General features: G+C 34.8%; 1 protein-coding gene across 1 annotated transcript in view; it reads left to right on the top strand.

Annotated features, from left to right (window-relative positions):
• Nucleotides 1–11,595, top strand: part of LOC132037050 (probable LRR receptor-like serine/threonine-protein kinase At1g53430) — a 47,874-nt gene that overhangs the window by 33,493 nt on the left and 2,786 nt on the right. The window lies entirely within an intron of this gene.

The following is an 11,595-nucleotide window of genomic DNA, read 5'->3' on the forward strand; positions in this document are numbered from 1 at the left end:
AAACATGTCTAATCTTTGCCAAAAGCATTTTTTAAAAAAAAACGTGATTGGAAAGGAAAGCGCAAAAAAAAAAAAAAAAAAAAAAAGGGCTCCAACATTCACGCACAAAATTTGTGCATACTACTAATGTTCCTTTTTTTTTATGATTCCATTCACGCACAAAATTCGTGCGTGAAAGCGTCAAAATTGTGTTTTTGCGTTTTAATCCTTTTCACGCACGAATTTCGCGCGAATACTACTTATGCTTTTTTTTTTTTTTTTTTTTGTACTTAGTTTGGTTCAACTTTTATTTTTTTGTGTTATTTAAGTCGTGGATTCACCCATTCCAGCCAAGTAATTTTTGGAGGGGTCGCATTTATTAACTCGGTCCATTTTGACCTGCCCAAATTCAGCCTAGCCTGCTCATTTGACCCCCCTAGTTTGCTATCTTAGATTGAGAGGGAGCTGCAGATTTTCACATTATATTTCTAGAGTGTTTCCATTTCCGGATAAAAGTTTCTCGTATTTTAAGATTGTAAATGCATCATTTACTAGAAATAGTGTCTTCATTTGTAGATGACCGCTTGTTTATAAACTGCGGTGGTGAGTCTGTACGAGTTAATGGAAGTGACTATGAAGCTGATGTGCATCCATATGGTGAATCAACTTTCTTCAAGAGTAATAGTTCAAATTGGGGCTATAGTAGTATGGGAATCTTCTTATGGGCAAGTCATAATGAGTACACTCTAACTGAGATTGGCGATTCCTCATTGTATCGCTCAGAACGTTTATCCCCAATCTCCTTGAAATATTATGGATTTTGTTTGAAAAATGTTGAGTACAAAGTGAAGCTTCACTTTGCTGAAATATCTAGTAGAAACACTACAGTTTCGCATACCAAAGCAGGGCGACTCTTTGATGTGGATATCCAGGTAAGGTACCAAAACCATAAGTTGTCGATCCATATGCAAACATATAGAAGACTTTTAAATTATATTTAAGCAGGAAAAAAATGTGTTGAGAAACTTCAACATCGAAAGAGAAGCGGGAGGTGTGAATAAGGCTATAACAAAGGAATATAACATTTTTGTAAATGACAATAGACTGGAGATTCACTTATACTGGTCTGGAAAAGGGGCGGTCTTAACCCCATCAGTGTACTATGGTCCCCTTATATCTGCAATTACAGTAACTCCAGGTATTCATTTTATAGTCTTTGACTGTTTACCATTTTAGAGAAAATGATAAAAATGATTCCTTATCTTTGATAGTAGGTTCAAAATAGTTACTTAAGTATCACTTGAGAAACTTTGGTCCTTTAAGTTTATCAAAAGTATGGTCTTTTGGTCTCCTTCGATATTTATCAAACTTTGATCGTTAAATTTAATTGGAACTATGTATATAGAAAATATTAAATGGGAACTCATATTTGGAAGTTAGATTTTTAATTTATGTTATTTTTGGTATATTTCAAGAGCCTAATGCAACTTTTGAGGTGCAATTTTTATTATTTGTGAACTATTGTTTTGTGTCTTGTGTAGTTTTTAAGTTGCGATTTTTTGGAATTTTTATGGAGATATCTAGATTTAAAAAAAAAAAAAAAAAAAAAAAAAAAAAACTTCTCACAATTTTGGTTAAATTTTAACAACCAGAGTTGGTAAATAGTTGATGGAGACAAAAGGTGCTCATTTTTGGAAAACTTAAAGGACCAAAGTTACTTAGTGCATACTTAAGGGACTATTTTAAACCTACTATCAAAGATAAGGGACCATTTTTGTCATTTTCCCTACCATTTTACATGGTTTTGGTCCCTACTTTGTGACTAATATTTCATGCTAACAATTTATGAACCAGTTCAAAAAGGGTCATTTTTTATTGGAGCGCTAGCTGGAATTTCAGGATTTGCATTATTTCTTCTAATATTGTTCATAGGTCTTTCCTGGATATTCCAAGACAAATTACTTCGGGAAGGTAACACTACATTATTTATATTTTATTTGGTTTCCATTGGAATTTGAAGTGAAGCCAACTCTGAAAGGATGTTTTAGTGTACCTTAAGATTCTGAATATTCCTGCTAGATCCCCAAAATTTTAAAATGTTGTCTCTCCTCTTTACTTACACCTTACGTACCATCCTCGATAAGGAGACAAGTAAATAGTTGATGGAATGATATGTTGCGGCTTCATTTTCAAAGTTGTAATTTGTCTTCTTTAAGTCGTCCCACATCAATTGTGGGATGTGGAGTTGGTTCAGAGGCGGATCTAGGATTTGAAGGTGGCGGGTGCCACAATTTTCTTCAATGTATATCTTGTTAGTGGCGTGTATTTGGGAGGCCCATCTGGATTTTTAGGGATTTATTCGGGCCAACTTAATTGCGCTTTTTTTAATTTGCAAATATGAAAATTACATCTCAAAAATCAAGAAACGAACATAATTAGCATCTTAACTAAGAAATCACACTCATTAACACCCATTAACAACAGAAATAAAATCAACTTTTCACCAAGGAACTTGCATCTCTTATATAAAAAAATGAATTTGCACAAGTAAAATAACATCTTCAATAAGGGAATTACACCAATCAAAATAAGAAAATTAATAGAAAGACTCTTCAATAGGTAAATACACCCCATAAGTAAATGTAGAATTAGATAAACTACAAGTTCTCAAAAATAAATCATAAATTTCATTTTTTTTTTTTCTAAGCAAGATGCTTATTTAAATTTCCATTACAATTTAAGACTTTAAGTAGTAAAGTGATTTAAATTGAATTTAATAATTATAGAATAGCATAAACTTTTATAATACACTCCCTCTGTCCATTTTTATTTGTCCATTATGCTAAAAATATATGTCCACTTTTACTTGTAAGTTATATAGTTTGAAAAAACAAGACATAATTTACCATTTTATACCTATTTTACCCTTATTATTAAGTACTCCAATTCATTTCTCATTTTATTTATTGCTTATTAAGAGTGTCCCAAGTCAAATGTAGACAAATAAACATGGATGGAGGGAGTAATAAACAAAAGAAATTTTAAAAAAAGGATAAATTGAATTTTGATCTCAATCCAAAATTCTCATTGAGACCGAACTCTTTCGATTTAAATACTCACAGATTTGAGATTAAGAGAAATGCTTAATTTGAGGGATTTTGAAGTTTCTATTTGTGTGTTCTCGCTAGAGACCATAGATAAAATAATAGAAAAGAGGAAAGACAATATAAATAATAAAAAGATAAATAGAACATTAGGAGGGCGGAAAAGGAAATTACTGGTACAAAGGAAGTAAAAAGCGCGAAGAGAAACAGGAGGAGGAAAATGTTCAAGATAGATTCAAACTTATGTCTACCAACTGTTGCACCTTTGTCTAATTTACGACTAGGGGTGGCAGGATCAAATATTTACCCTAATTTAAGCAAATTACAACATAAGTATATAAAAAAGTTTTAATCAGGCGGGTGCCATGCCACCCCCCACCCTAAAGTGGCGGATCCGCCCCGGTCCTTATATGATATTCAAGATCAATCCTAACTACGATGAGCTAGTTTTTCGTGTTGAGTTAGACCCAAGATCCATTCTTATCATGGTATCAGAACTAGACCCATCCAATACTTGATCTACCCGATGTTGGGCCCACCATATTATGTTGTCCACGATTCAGTTGGTAGGCTTTGGCGTAGGTTGGAGGGATTTTAAGGGCTTTGGCGTAGGTTGGAGGGATTTTAAGTTGTCCCACGCTGGTCTCCTCATATGAGGTTAGCTAGTGAGTTAAGATTCTAGATATCTTTTGGGTTTGAGTTAAGCTCAAGATACATTTCCATCATGTGAATCATAGGTCTTTTTATTTGTTGTAAGCTTCTTTACTTTCTTTCGGTTTTCAACTCCGCTGATATTTTATTTACTAATATGTTGATGCAGAGCTAGAACTTGTTGAATTGTACCCTGGAGGGCTTTACAACTTTCGAAAAATTAAAGCTGCCACAAAGAATTTTGCTGTTGAGAACCGGTTTGGTGAGGGAGGTTTTGGGACTGTCTATAAGGTTAGCTAGAATCTTAACTCACTTAGTTTATGGTTTTTTGTATTCTTTGTGATATATCTTTTACAGTTTTCTTCAATTAAATAAATTTTGCTTATCACTTGAGGGCATTTTTTCCGCCTTTGTATTCTTCATTTCTTTCGAAAAAAAATACTCTCTCATGACAAAAGTTAAGGGTACTAATGCACCCAAGAGTGTAGCCTAGTACACAATGAAATGAGTTGAAAATCATGAGGCTTCAAGTTCAAATGCCAGTAGAGACAAAAATGCTAAGTGATTCTTCCATATGTCCTAACCTTGGTGGATAGAGTTAGCTGGTACTTGTTCTTTGGTGGGAGGTGGGAGGTATCCCGTGGAATTAGTTGAGGTGCCCGGACACTACAGTTATCAAAAAATTTAAAAAAAAAAAAAAAAAAAGTTGCAATATCAATTTTGTGTTTTCGTGATGCTCCTCATCCTCTATGCAATTTAACTGCACATCTTTATTCTTAGAGGTATCATGTTGATTTAGAGCCTGCACCTGCACTATGCATAAACTTTCTCCTTTTGCTAGCTGGATGACCTTCAATGTCTATATATATGATTATTTTGTTTTTCTGATTCGCAATTTCAACATTTGTAATTATTATTGTTATTATTATTATGCTACCATTATCTTATTCTTCAATTTTATCACTGCTGTTGTTTCATTTATCATAGCTTTTTTACTTTTATATTTTTCAAACCTGTTTTGAAAAATGCTTTTCTTGAGTCGAGGGTCTATGGGAAACTGCCTCTCTACCCTACAAAGGTAGGGGTAAAGTCTGACAACAGAACCTCTCTCCGGACCCACTTGTGGGACTACACTAGGAATGTTGTTGTTGTTGCAATTTCATCATCTGAAACACTTAATTAACATTCAGGGCACTCTTGCAAATGGGACTACCATCGCAATTAAAAAGCTTTCGTCAACGAAAGAAGGAATGTACGAGTTTGTGGAAAAGAGTCGCACAATTGCTGGCATGAAACATCCAAATCTTGCAACACTAATGGGATGCTGTGCAGGAGACAACCAGCTTCTGCTTATCTATGAGTACATTGGAACTAACTCTCTTGAAGATGCATTATTTGGTAATGTCTTCCATTTATGAAAAATTTCTTCGTTAAGCTTCCGCAGTTGTAGTAAAGAAAGGGAAAAATAATTTTAGCTGTACAAATAATAGTTGAGCTTTGATTACTTACAGGTTCAGACGAACTTAGAGAAAGACTAGATTGGCCAACAAGGTATAGAATTTGTCTTGGCCTAGCTAAAGGTTTAGCTTTCCTTCACGAGGGGTCCAAACAGGAAATTATACACGGGGATATTAAACCAGCAAACATTATTCTTGATGACGGCCTAAATCCAAAGATATATGACTTTGGATTTGCAAGGTTTTATCACAAGCAAAAGTTGGAAAGAACACTGTACGGGAACACCTCTGACCGATTTTGTTTTCAAATTGGTTAAAAACTTTGTATACATTGGCTATCACAATTGCACTTCTCAATAATGGAAGCCTTTTGCAGGTCATACACAGCTCCTGAAGTTAAAGATCAGCCCTTAGAAGCTAGCGCAGATGTGTATAGCTTTGGAGTTGTCACACTTATACTTATCAGTGGAAAGAAAGTCACGACCCTAAGGGCAGGTGGTGATACTGAATACCTCGTGGAGGAAGTGAGTGAAACTCAACTAACTGCAAGAGATTATGTACATGAATCCACATTTTATGGTTGAAATCTAGGAAACTAAACAAAGTTATTGGCTTTTATGGACTGTTATAGGCACAAGTAAAGGATCAGAGGGGAACTCTAATGGATCTAGTCGATAATAAGCTTCCGGAATATGACTGGAAAGAAGCAGATATGATTCTAAGATTAGCAATGCAATGCATCAGTTCACGCCCATTCAGACCGACAATGTCTACAGTCGTGAAGATTATAAAGAAAGAATGCTCAATCGAGACCATTAAGCCAAAGCTGGGTGGTTCTCCATCTAGAAGGATCAAATCATGTTTGTCCTTTTGAAAAACTTCTACCCAGATAGAGAAGTAAAGGAGTATCATATTTGCTTTAACAGTGTGCTTGACCAGGCGCGGAGCTAGAAGGAGACTTAAGCATTGCGCGTTCAGCTAAAACTAGTAGGTCTGTCCTAAATCTTGTATTTGTTGTAAATTTCACTATATATGTGCAAATTTTAAATTTAGAGTCCAGTTATTCGCACTTGAAGTTGTTATTGTGAAATTCAGAACCCATTAAATTCAAATCCTGGATCTACCTCGTTGTAACAAGTGTGCTAGTACTCACCTGGATTTGATATATAAGGGCTTGCTAGGTTATGTAAAATTTATGTTTGTGGTGCCTTGTTGAGTTAGAACCTTGTTGCATCTATTAAAGATGATAAGATATGATGAGAATAAATGCGTTGCTGAACTTATCGAAATTCAAAGTTGATATTAATGTCTAAGCGTTGATTGAAACACGATTAAGATTGAAGAAGAGTTGGCATAATTTCAAGGAAAATGATTTGTGTTTTTTGCCTTTTGGTGGAAAACATCTTTTAAATTTCAAGGTACCAAACAATGGTACTTGTGTTTGGTATGATGGAAAATATTCAATTTTGTTAACATTATTATCAAATATAACTTCTTCTCTTTTATATTCTGCTCTCAATCAAATACCAAAAAATATTTATATTTTAAAATTATATATCTATCTCCTAGTATTTGTTTTTATCCTTGCTAGTATTTAGGTACGCACATGCTCGTGTAACCAAACAGGCTTAAAAACAATAACATAACTCACAAGTGAGTCAACTCTACCATTTAAATATGTAAAAAAAAAAAAACATATTATTTGGCATACGAATTTCGCTTTTTTTTTTTTTTTTTTATTTTTAATTTTGTTGGTAATATAATAGAATCCATAAATAGATTATTTGGTACTCTGCTTCCTCCATAGCCAAACTAACCGGTAAAAGTATTATTCAGAGTTTCAATGTCAATATAAAAATAAAAAATTAGACCATTAAAGCAACAAGAAATTTGGTGTATTGTGGCGACCAAAGTCGCTACAAAATTACACCGTGATCACAGTAAGTCATATTTCTTGTAGTGCAAGTTATTTTTACTTTCTTGTAGTGCAAGTTATTTTTACTTGTTATACTAGATAATTGTCTTATTTTCAAGATTACAAATCGTACATTTTGAGGAGCCATATCTGTAATATTAGTATAAAAAATTATTTATACTGAAGGTGTAGAGGTTAATTACCGAATTGGAATTCCCCCAAAAGGAAAACTCATTGTCTTCTGTATCACCAATTCAAAAGTATCTTTATTTGCCTCTATAATCTCAAGAGTTACAGACCCCTCGATTTAATATTCATTCTTGTGGCTTAATCCACAAACTAATTAAGCATCAATGGAAGTCACAACAAGTCCAAATTCATCTGTTCACATAGATGTCCACAATGACATTTTCACTTGTGATATTTGTGCTGATGAGAAATCTACAAGTACTGATATGTTCAAGATTTTGGGATGCAATCATTCTTATTGCAAAAATTGCATGGCTAAGTACATAGCCTCAAAACTCCAAGAGAACAATAATTTTAGCGGTACAAATAATAGTTGAGCTTTGATTACTTACAGGTTCAGAGGAACCTAGACCAAATAATGGTACGATATGCTGAAGAAGTGGGTGATAGACTTTTGGGGCATTTTAATGTTAAATGTATTATATTAATTTGCCAAATTCATTGCATAAGTGTACATAAAGTTGCAGCATTACCATTCACGTTTCTAGGCCATTGAAAAGGTTCCCTTTTACCCTTTTACCTTAATGAAATGATTTACAGCCACACAAATATTTATAGCTTATTTAGATCACAAATTTCAAAAGTCTTCATTTATTTCTTAAAGTTCATGCCTAGTCAAAGTATATCACATAAATTGGGGGACGGAGGGAGTAGTACTCAATTCCCAGTTCACTTTTAGCTAGTCGATTATTCTCTTTAATTCATTTCATGTGACGTCTGTGACCGCATTTATTCAGTTATTTAACCAAAAAAAAAAAAAAAAAGGAAAGAGTAAAATAGAAATGACTGAAAGCTTGTGATCTTAAAGATGTCTTAAAATTTTCGACTCCCATTATCGTGATACACTTTCTTTTTAATCTTTCTCAATAATGATACCTTTTTTATAATTAGTAACCATTTAAATTTAAAATTTATATTTAATTTTCATATTAACAAAAAAATATCTATGACTTAATTTAGTATCATAAATTGCAAAAAATAAAAAGTAAATCTTAAAACTCCATTCTCAATCAATCAAAGTGAGGTAATATTATGTGTAAAATCTTAAAACTCCATGCTCAATAAATTAAATTGAGCCATATAAAATGAAACGGAGGTAATATTATGTAATTACTAAAAAAAGAAAAATTATAAACATACTAGGCAGTTATGATAAAAGTTAAAACATTATTTTCGATCCACCTTATTTATTTTAATATGAAATTACAAATACTAAAAATTGGTGCATGTAAGTTACCATCATACCAGCCATAGATAACATAGCAGGCTAATTGTTGGATGCTATTTAATTACACATCTGCAAACATCAATACATTAGTAGAAATATTCAAGTTCTCTTCTATCCCAACTCTAGTGTATGGTTACTCCCAAGAGATCTTAATTTTACAGGCCTGAATTTCAACCCCTAGACATCAGTTGCTTCGTTTATATCATAGCGTATCTCACTTGATCTAATCCCTTCATGCAAATTATTAATCCCTGAAAAGAAGACATGATTTAAGATTGTCATGTCATCTGCCCATCATCCAAAAAATCCTTTGAACATTCAGCAGCTTCACTAGCTTTCATCAATTTTCTGCCTCCAAGCTCCTCCTTTCTCCCATTAAGATGCATTTGCCAGTGTGACTTGCGTTCTGCACTTAACTATTCCATTGACACACTCTTTCTTTTCACAGAGAGGAGGATCGTTCTGTTTTGTTAGTTCTAATTGAAATAGCTAAGGAAAGTTGGATCCAATGAAACCCGGATCACAAGTCACAACCAGTTTTAAATAATTGTTAATTCTAAATATTCAAATTCATGTGCCCTAAGCTCAAGCTACATACTGGGAATTGAAAGTGTAAAATACAGGATACGGACAATGTTTTTGACATTAATCCTTTGAAGCTATAACCTTAAATCTTAAGCATAATTCATGTTTATATGACTTGAACTTCTAAAAAGGGGAAATACTATAGATGGTTACTGTTTACCCCGGATTTCGGTAACAATTAAATTTGTAAGTGAGGTATAGGATATGTGGATGAATTTTAATCTATTTGGTTGGTATGAAATGTCTTTGGATTTGTTTGTTGCAATATATATAAATGTGTGTTACTGCTGTGAGAATGTGTATTGTGATTGGTGATTTATGCCAAATATATATATTAAGTAATGTATTATATATATTGAATGAATAAGTAGAGCTAAGGAAGAACACCACAAAATCCGGACCAATATCTCTGTGTGTGTGTGTGTGAGAGAGAGAGAGAGAGAGAGAGCCTCTATATATTTTACTATTACGATGTTGAGATTTGAAAAAAGCTAACCCCAAAAAGGGGAAGAATGTCCTCTATTTGTAGGTATGCCTTATGGGCCATGAATACAACACAAAAGCCCTTATGAATAAACAAACCCTAAAAAAGATAAGGTAGGACCGTACGGTCCGACACCCGTACGGTCATCAGAGAAAATGGCAGAACAGTTTCCTGACGCGTGGCAACATCGCAACCAGTTAACCGAACCAATGGACACGTTGATCTTGGATCAGCGTACCCGGACCAACGGACGCGCTTTTCTTGTCTCGGGTCAATTGCATCGATCCGGTACGATACCCCGGTGTGAAGAAAAGACCGAACATGCTCGTGCTCATTTGGACTTACCTCGACTCCGGATTCCCTGGTCACACATTGACCGGTTTTTGCGTATACATATAGTCCCCACACTTTCCGGATCGTATTTTTACCGGAGTAACGGGAAGTGGATAAGTCCCAAAATCGGTGGTTCCATAAGCTCATTCTTATCTTCAAATTTGGCGGGAACAGTTATGTCACGTCCTTCTGACTTCGGCCACGTGTCTCGTCCCGAGTGGTCGACCTCGGGAACCGCCTTAACCCACGTCTCATTAATTTTGGGACATACGTCGCCTCTCGATTGGTCGTTCTCTGTAACCGCTACAGTGGAATGTCTATATAAGGCCCAAAGCAGCTCATTTTTTCACTTTCACTTTCACTTCTCATTCTCTACTTCTTACTTCTTGCTTCTTTGATCGTAAAGCCTCTTTGTTAACTTCTTCATTTGCTCTGAATCTTCAAGGTATTTTGCATCTTTCAATCGCTCTTCAATCCATCTAATATTCTCTTTCATTGTTTCGTTCTTGTCTTGAATCTTTCATCTACCTCTTCAAATCCTCAAATTTTCAAATCCACTCTTTCATATTTAAAATGTCAGCCAACACCAATTCTGCTTCCCAGGACGTTCCCTCGGTTTCTTCTACGGGAGCTGAGCCTGTTTCAAAACCCAAAGGAAAAACATTTGTGGAACTGACTGCTCTGTACATAATACCGTCCAGACCCAATTACAACCATGAATTTGACGTTGAGAAGCCATCTCTAATCACGGATAGGGGTTTCAACGTGAGACGATATCCTTCGTCTATTACAAAGGACCTCCTACCTGGAGTCCGGGCAGATTGCGGATGGGACGATCGTCCGGTAGAGATGTCCCCCCCCAACCCTGACGAGTCCATCACTGATCATAGGGAAGGGTTCTTGTTCGTTTACACGTATCTAGGCCTGTGCACAAATCGGTTCAATCCGAATTTCCGAACCGATTCGAAACAATTCGGATAATTCAATTGGGATAATACAATTCAATTTCGATTTACAAATGCAATTATAAAATATTACGATTTAACGGTTCGGATACGGTTGGCTTCAATTATCAACCGAACCGATCCGAACAAACCGAATTTATATGCCACTAGTGACTAATATGACTAATTTGGTATATGCAATGTGGTGTTGGCGGATTTGTATGCTCGCACAAGTTGTCAAGTTCTTGTTTTACTATTTATATGCTATTATGCTTGCAAGTCTATGGTTTTTTCTTGGTTAATGTCGTGGTTATAAGGCTGCAAATTTAGGATCTCATTATTTTTTGTTATGTTTACTCTAAAACTGAAATGAAATAGTTACTTGTTTAAATTTCGAATAAATCGAACAAATCGATTTGTATACCCGAATCGAATTGAACCTAGAATGGATCGAGTTTGGTTGAGAATTATAGAAAATCAAAATTTGAAATTTCAACTCGATGATGGCCAAAACCGAACCGAACCGATTCGTGCACAGGCCTACACGTATCCATTCACACTGAAGCTCGTTCCCCCAATTGATCCGGTCATCCTTGAAATGTACCGGACATATAACGTGACCTTGGTCCAAATTGGGCCGATTATCTAGAGATTGTGGCATGCCTC

Source organism: Lycium ferocissimum, chromosome 11, assembly GCF_029784015.1.
Source record: "Lycium ferocissimum isolate CSIRO_LF1 chromosome 11, AGI_CSIRO_Lferr_CH_V1, whole genome shotgun sequence".
In the NCBI taxonomy this organism is placed as follows: Eukaryota; Viridiplantae; Streptophyta; class Magnoliopsida; order Solanales; family Solanaceae; genus Lycium; species Lycium ferocissimum.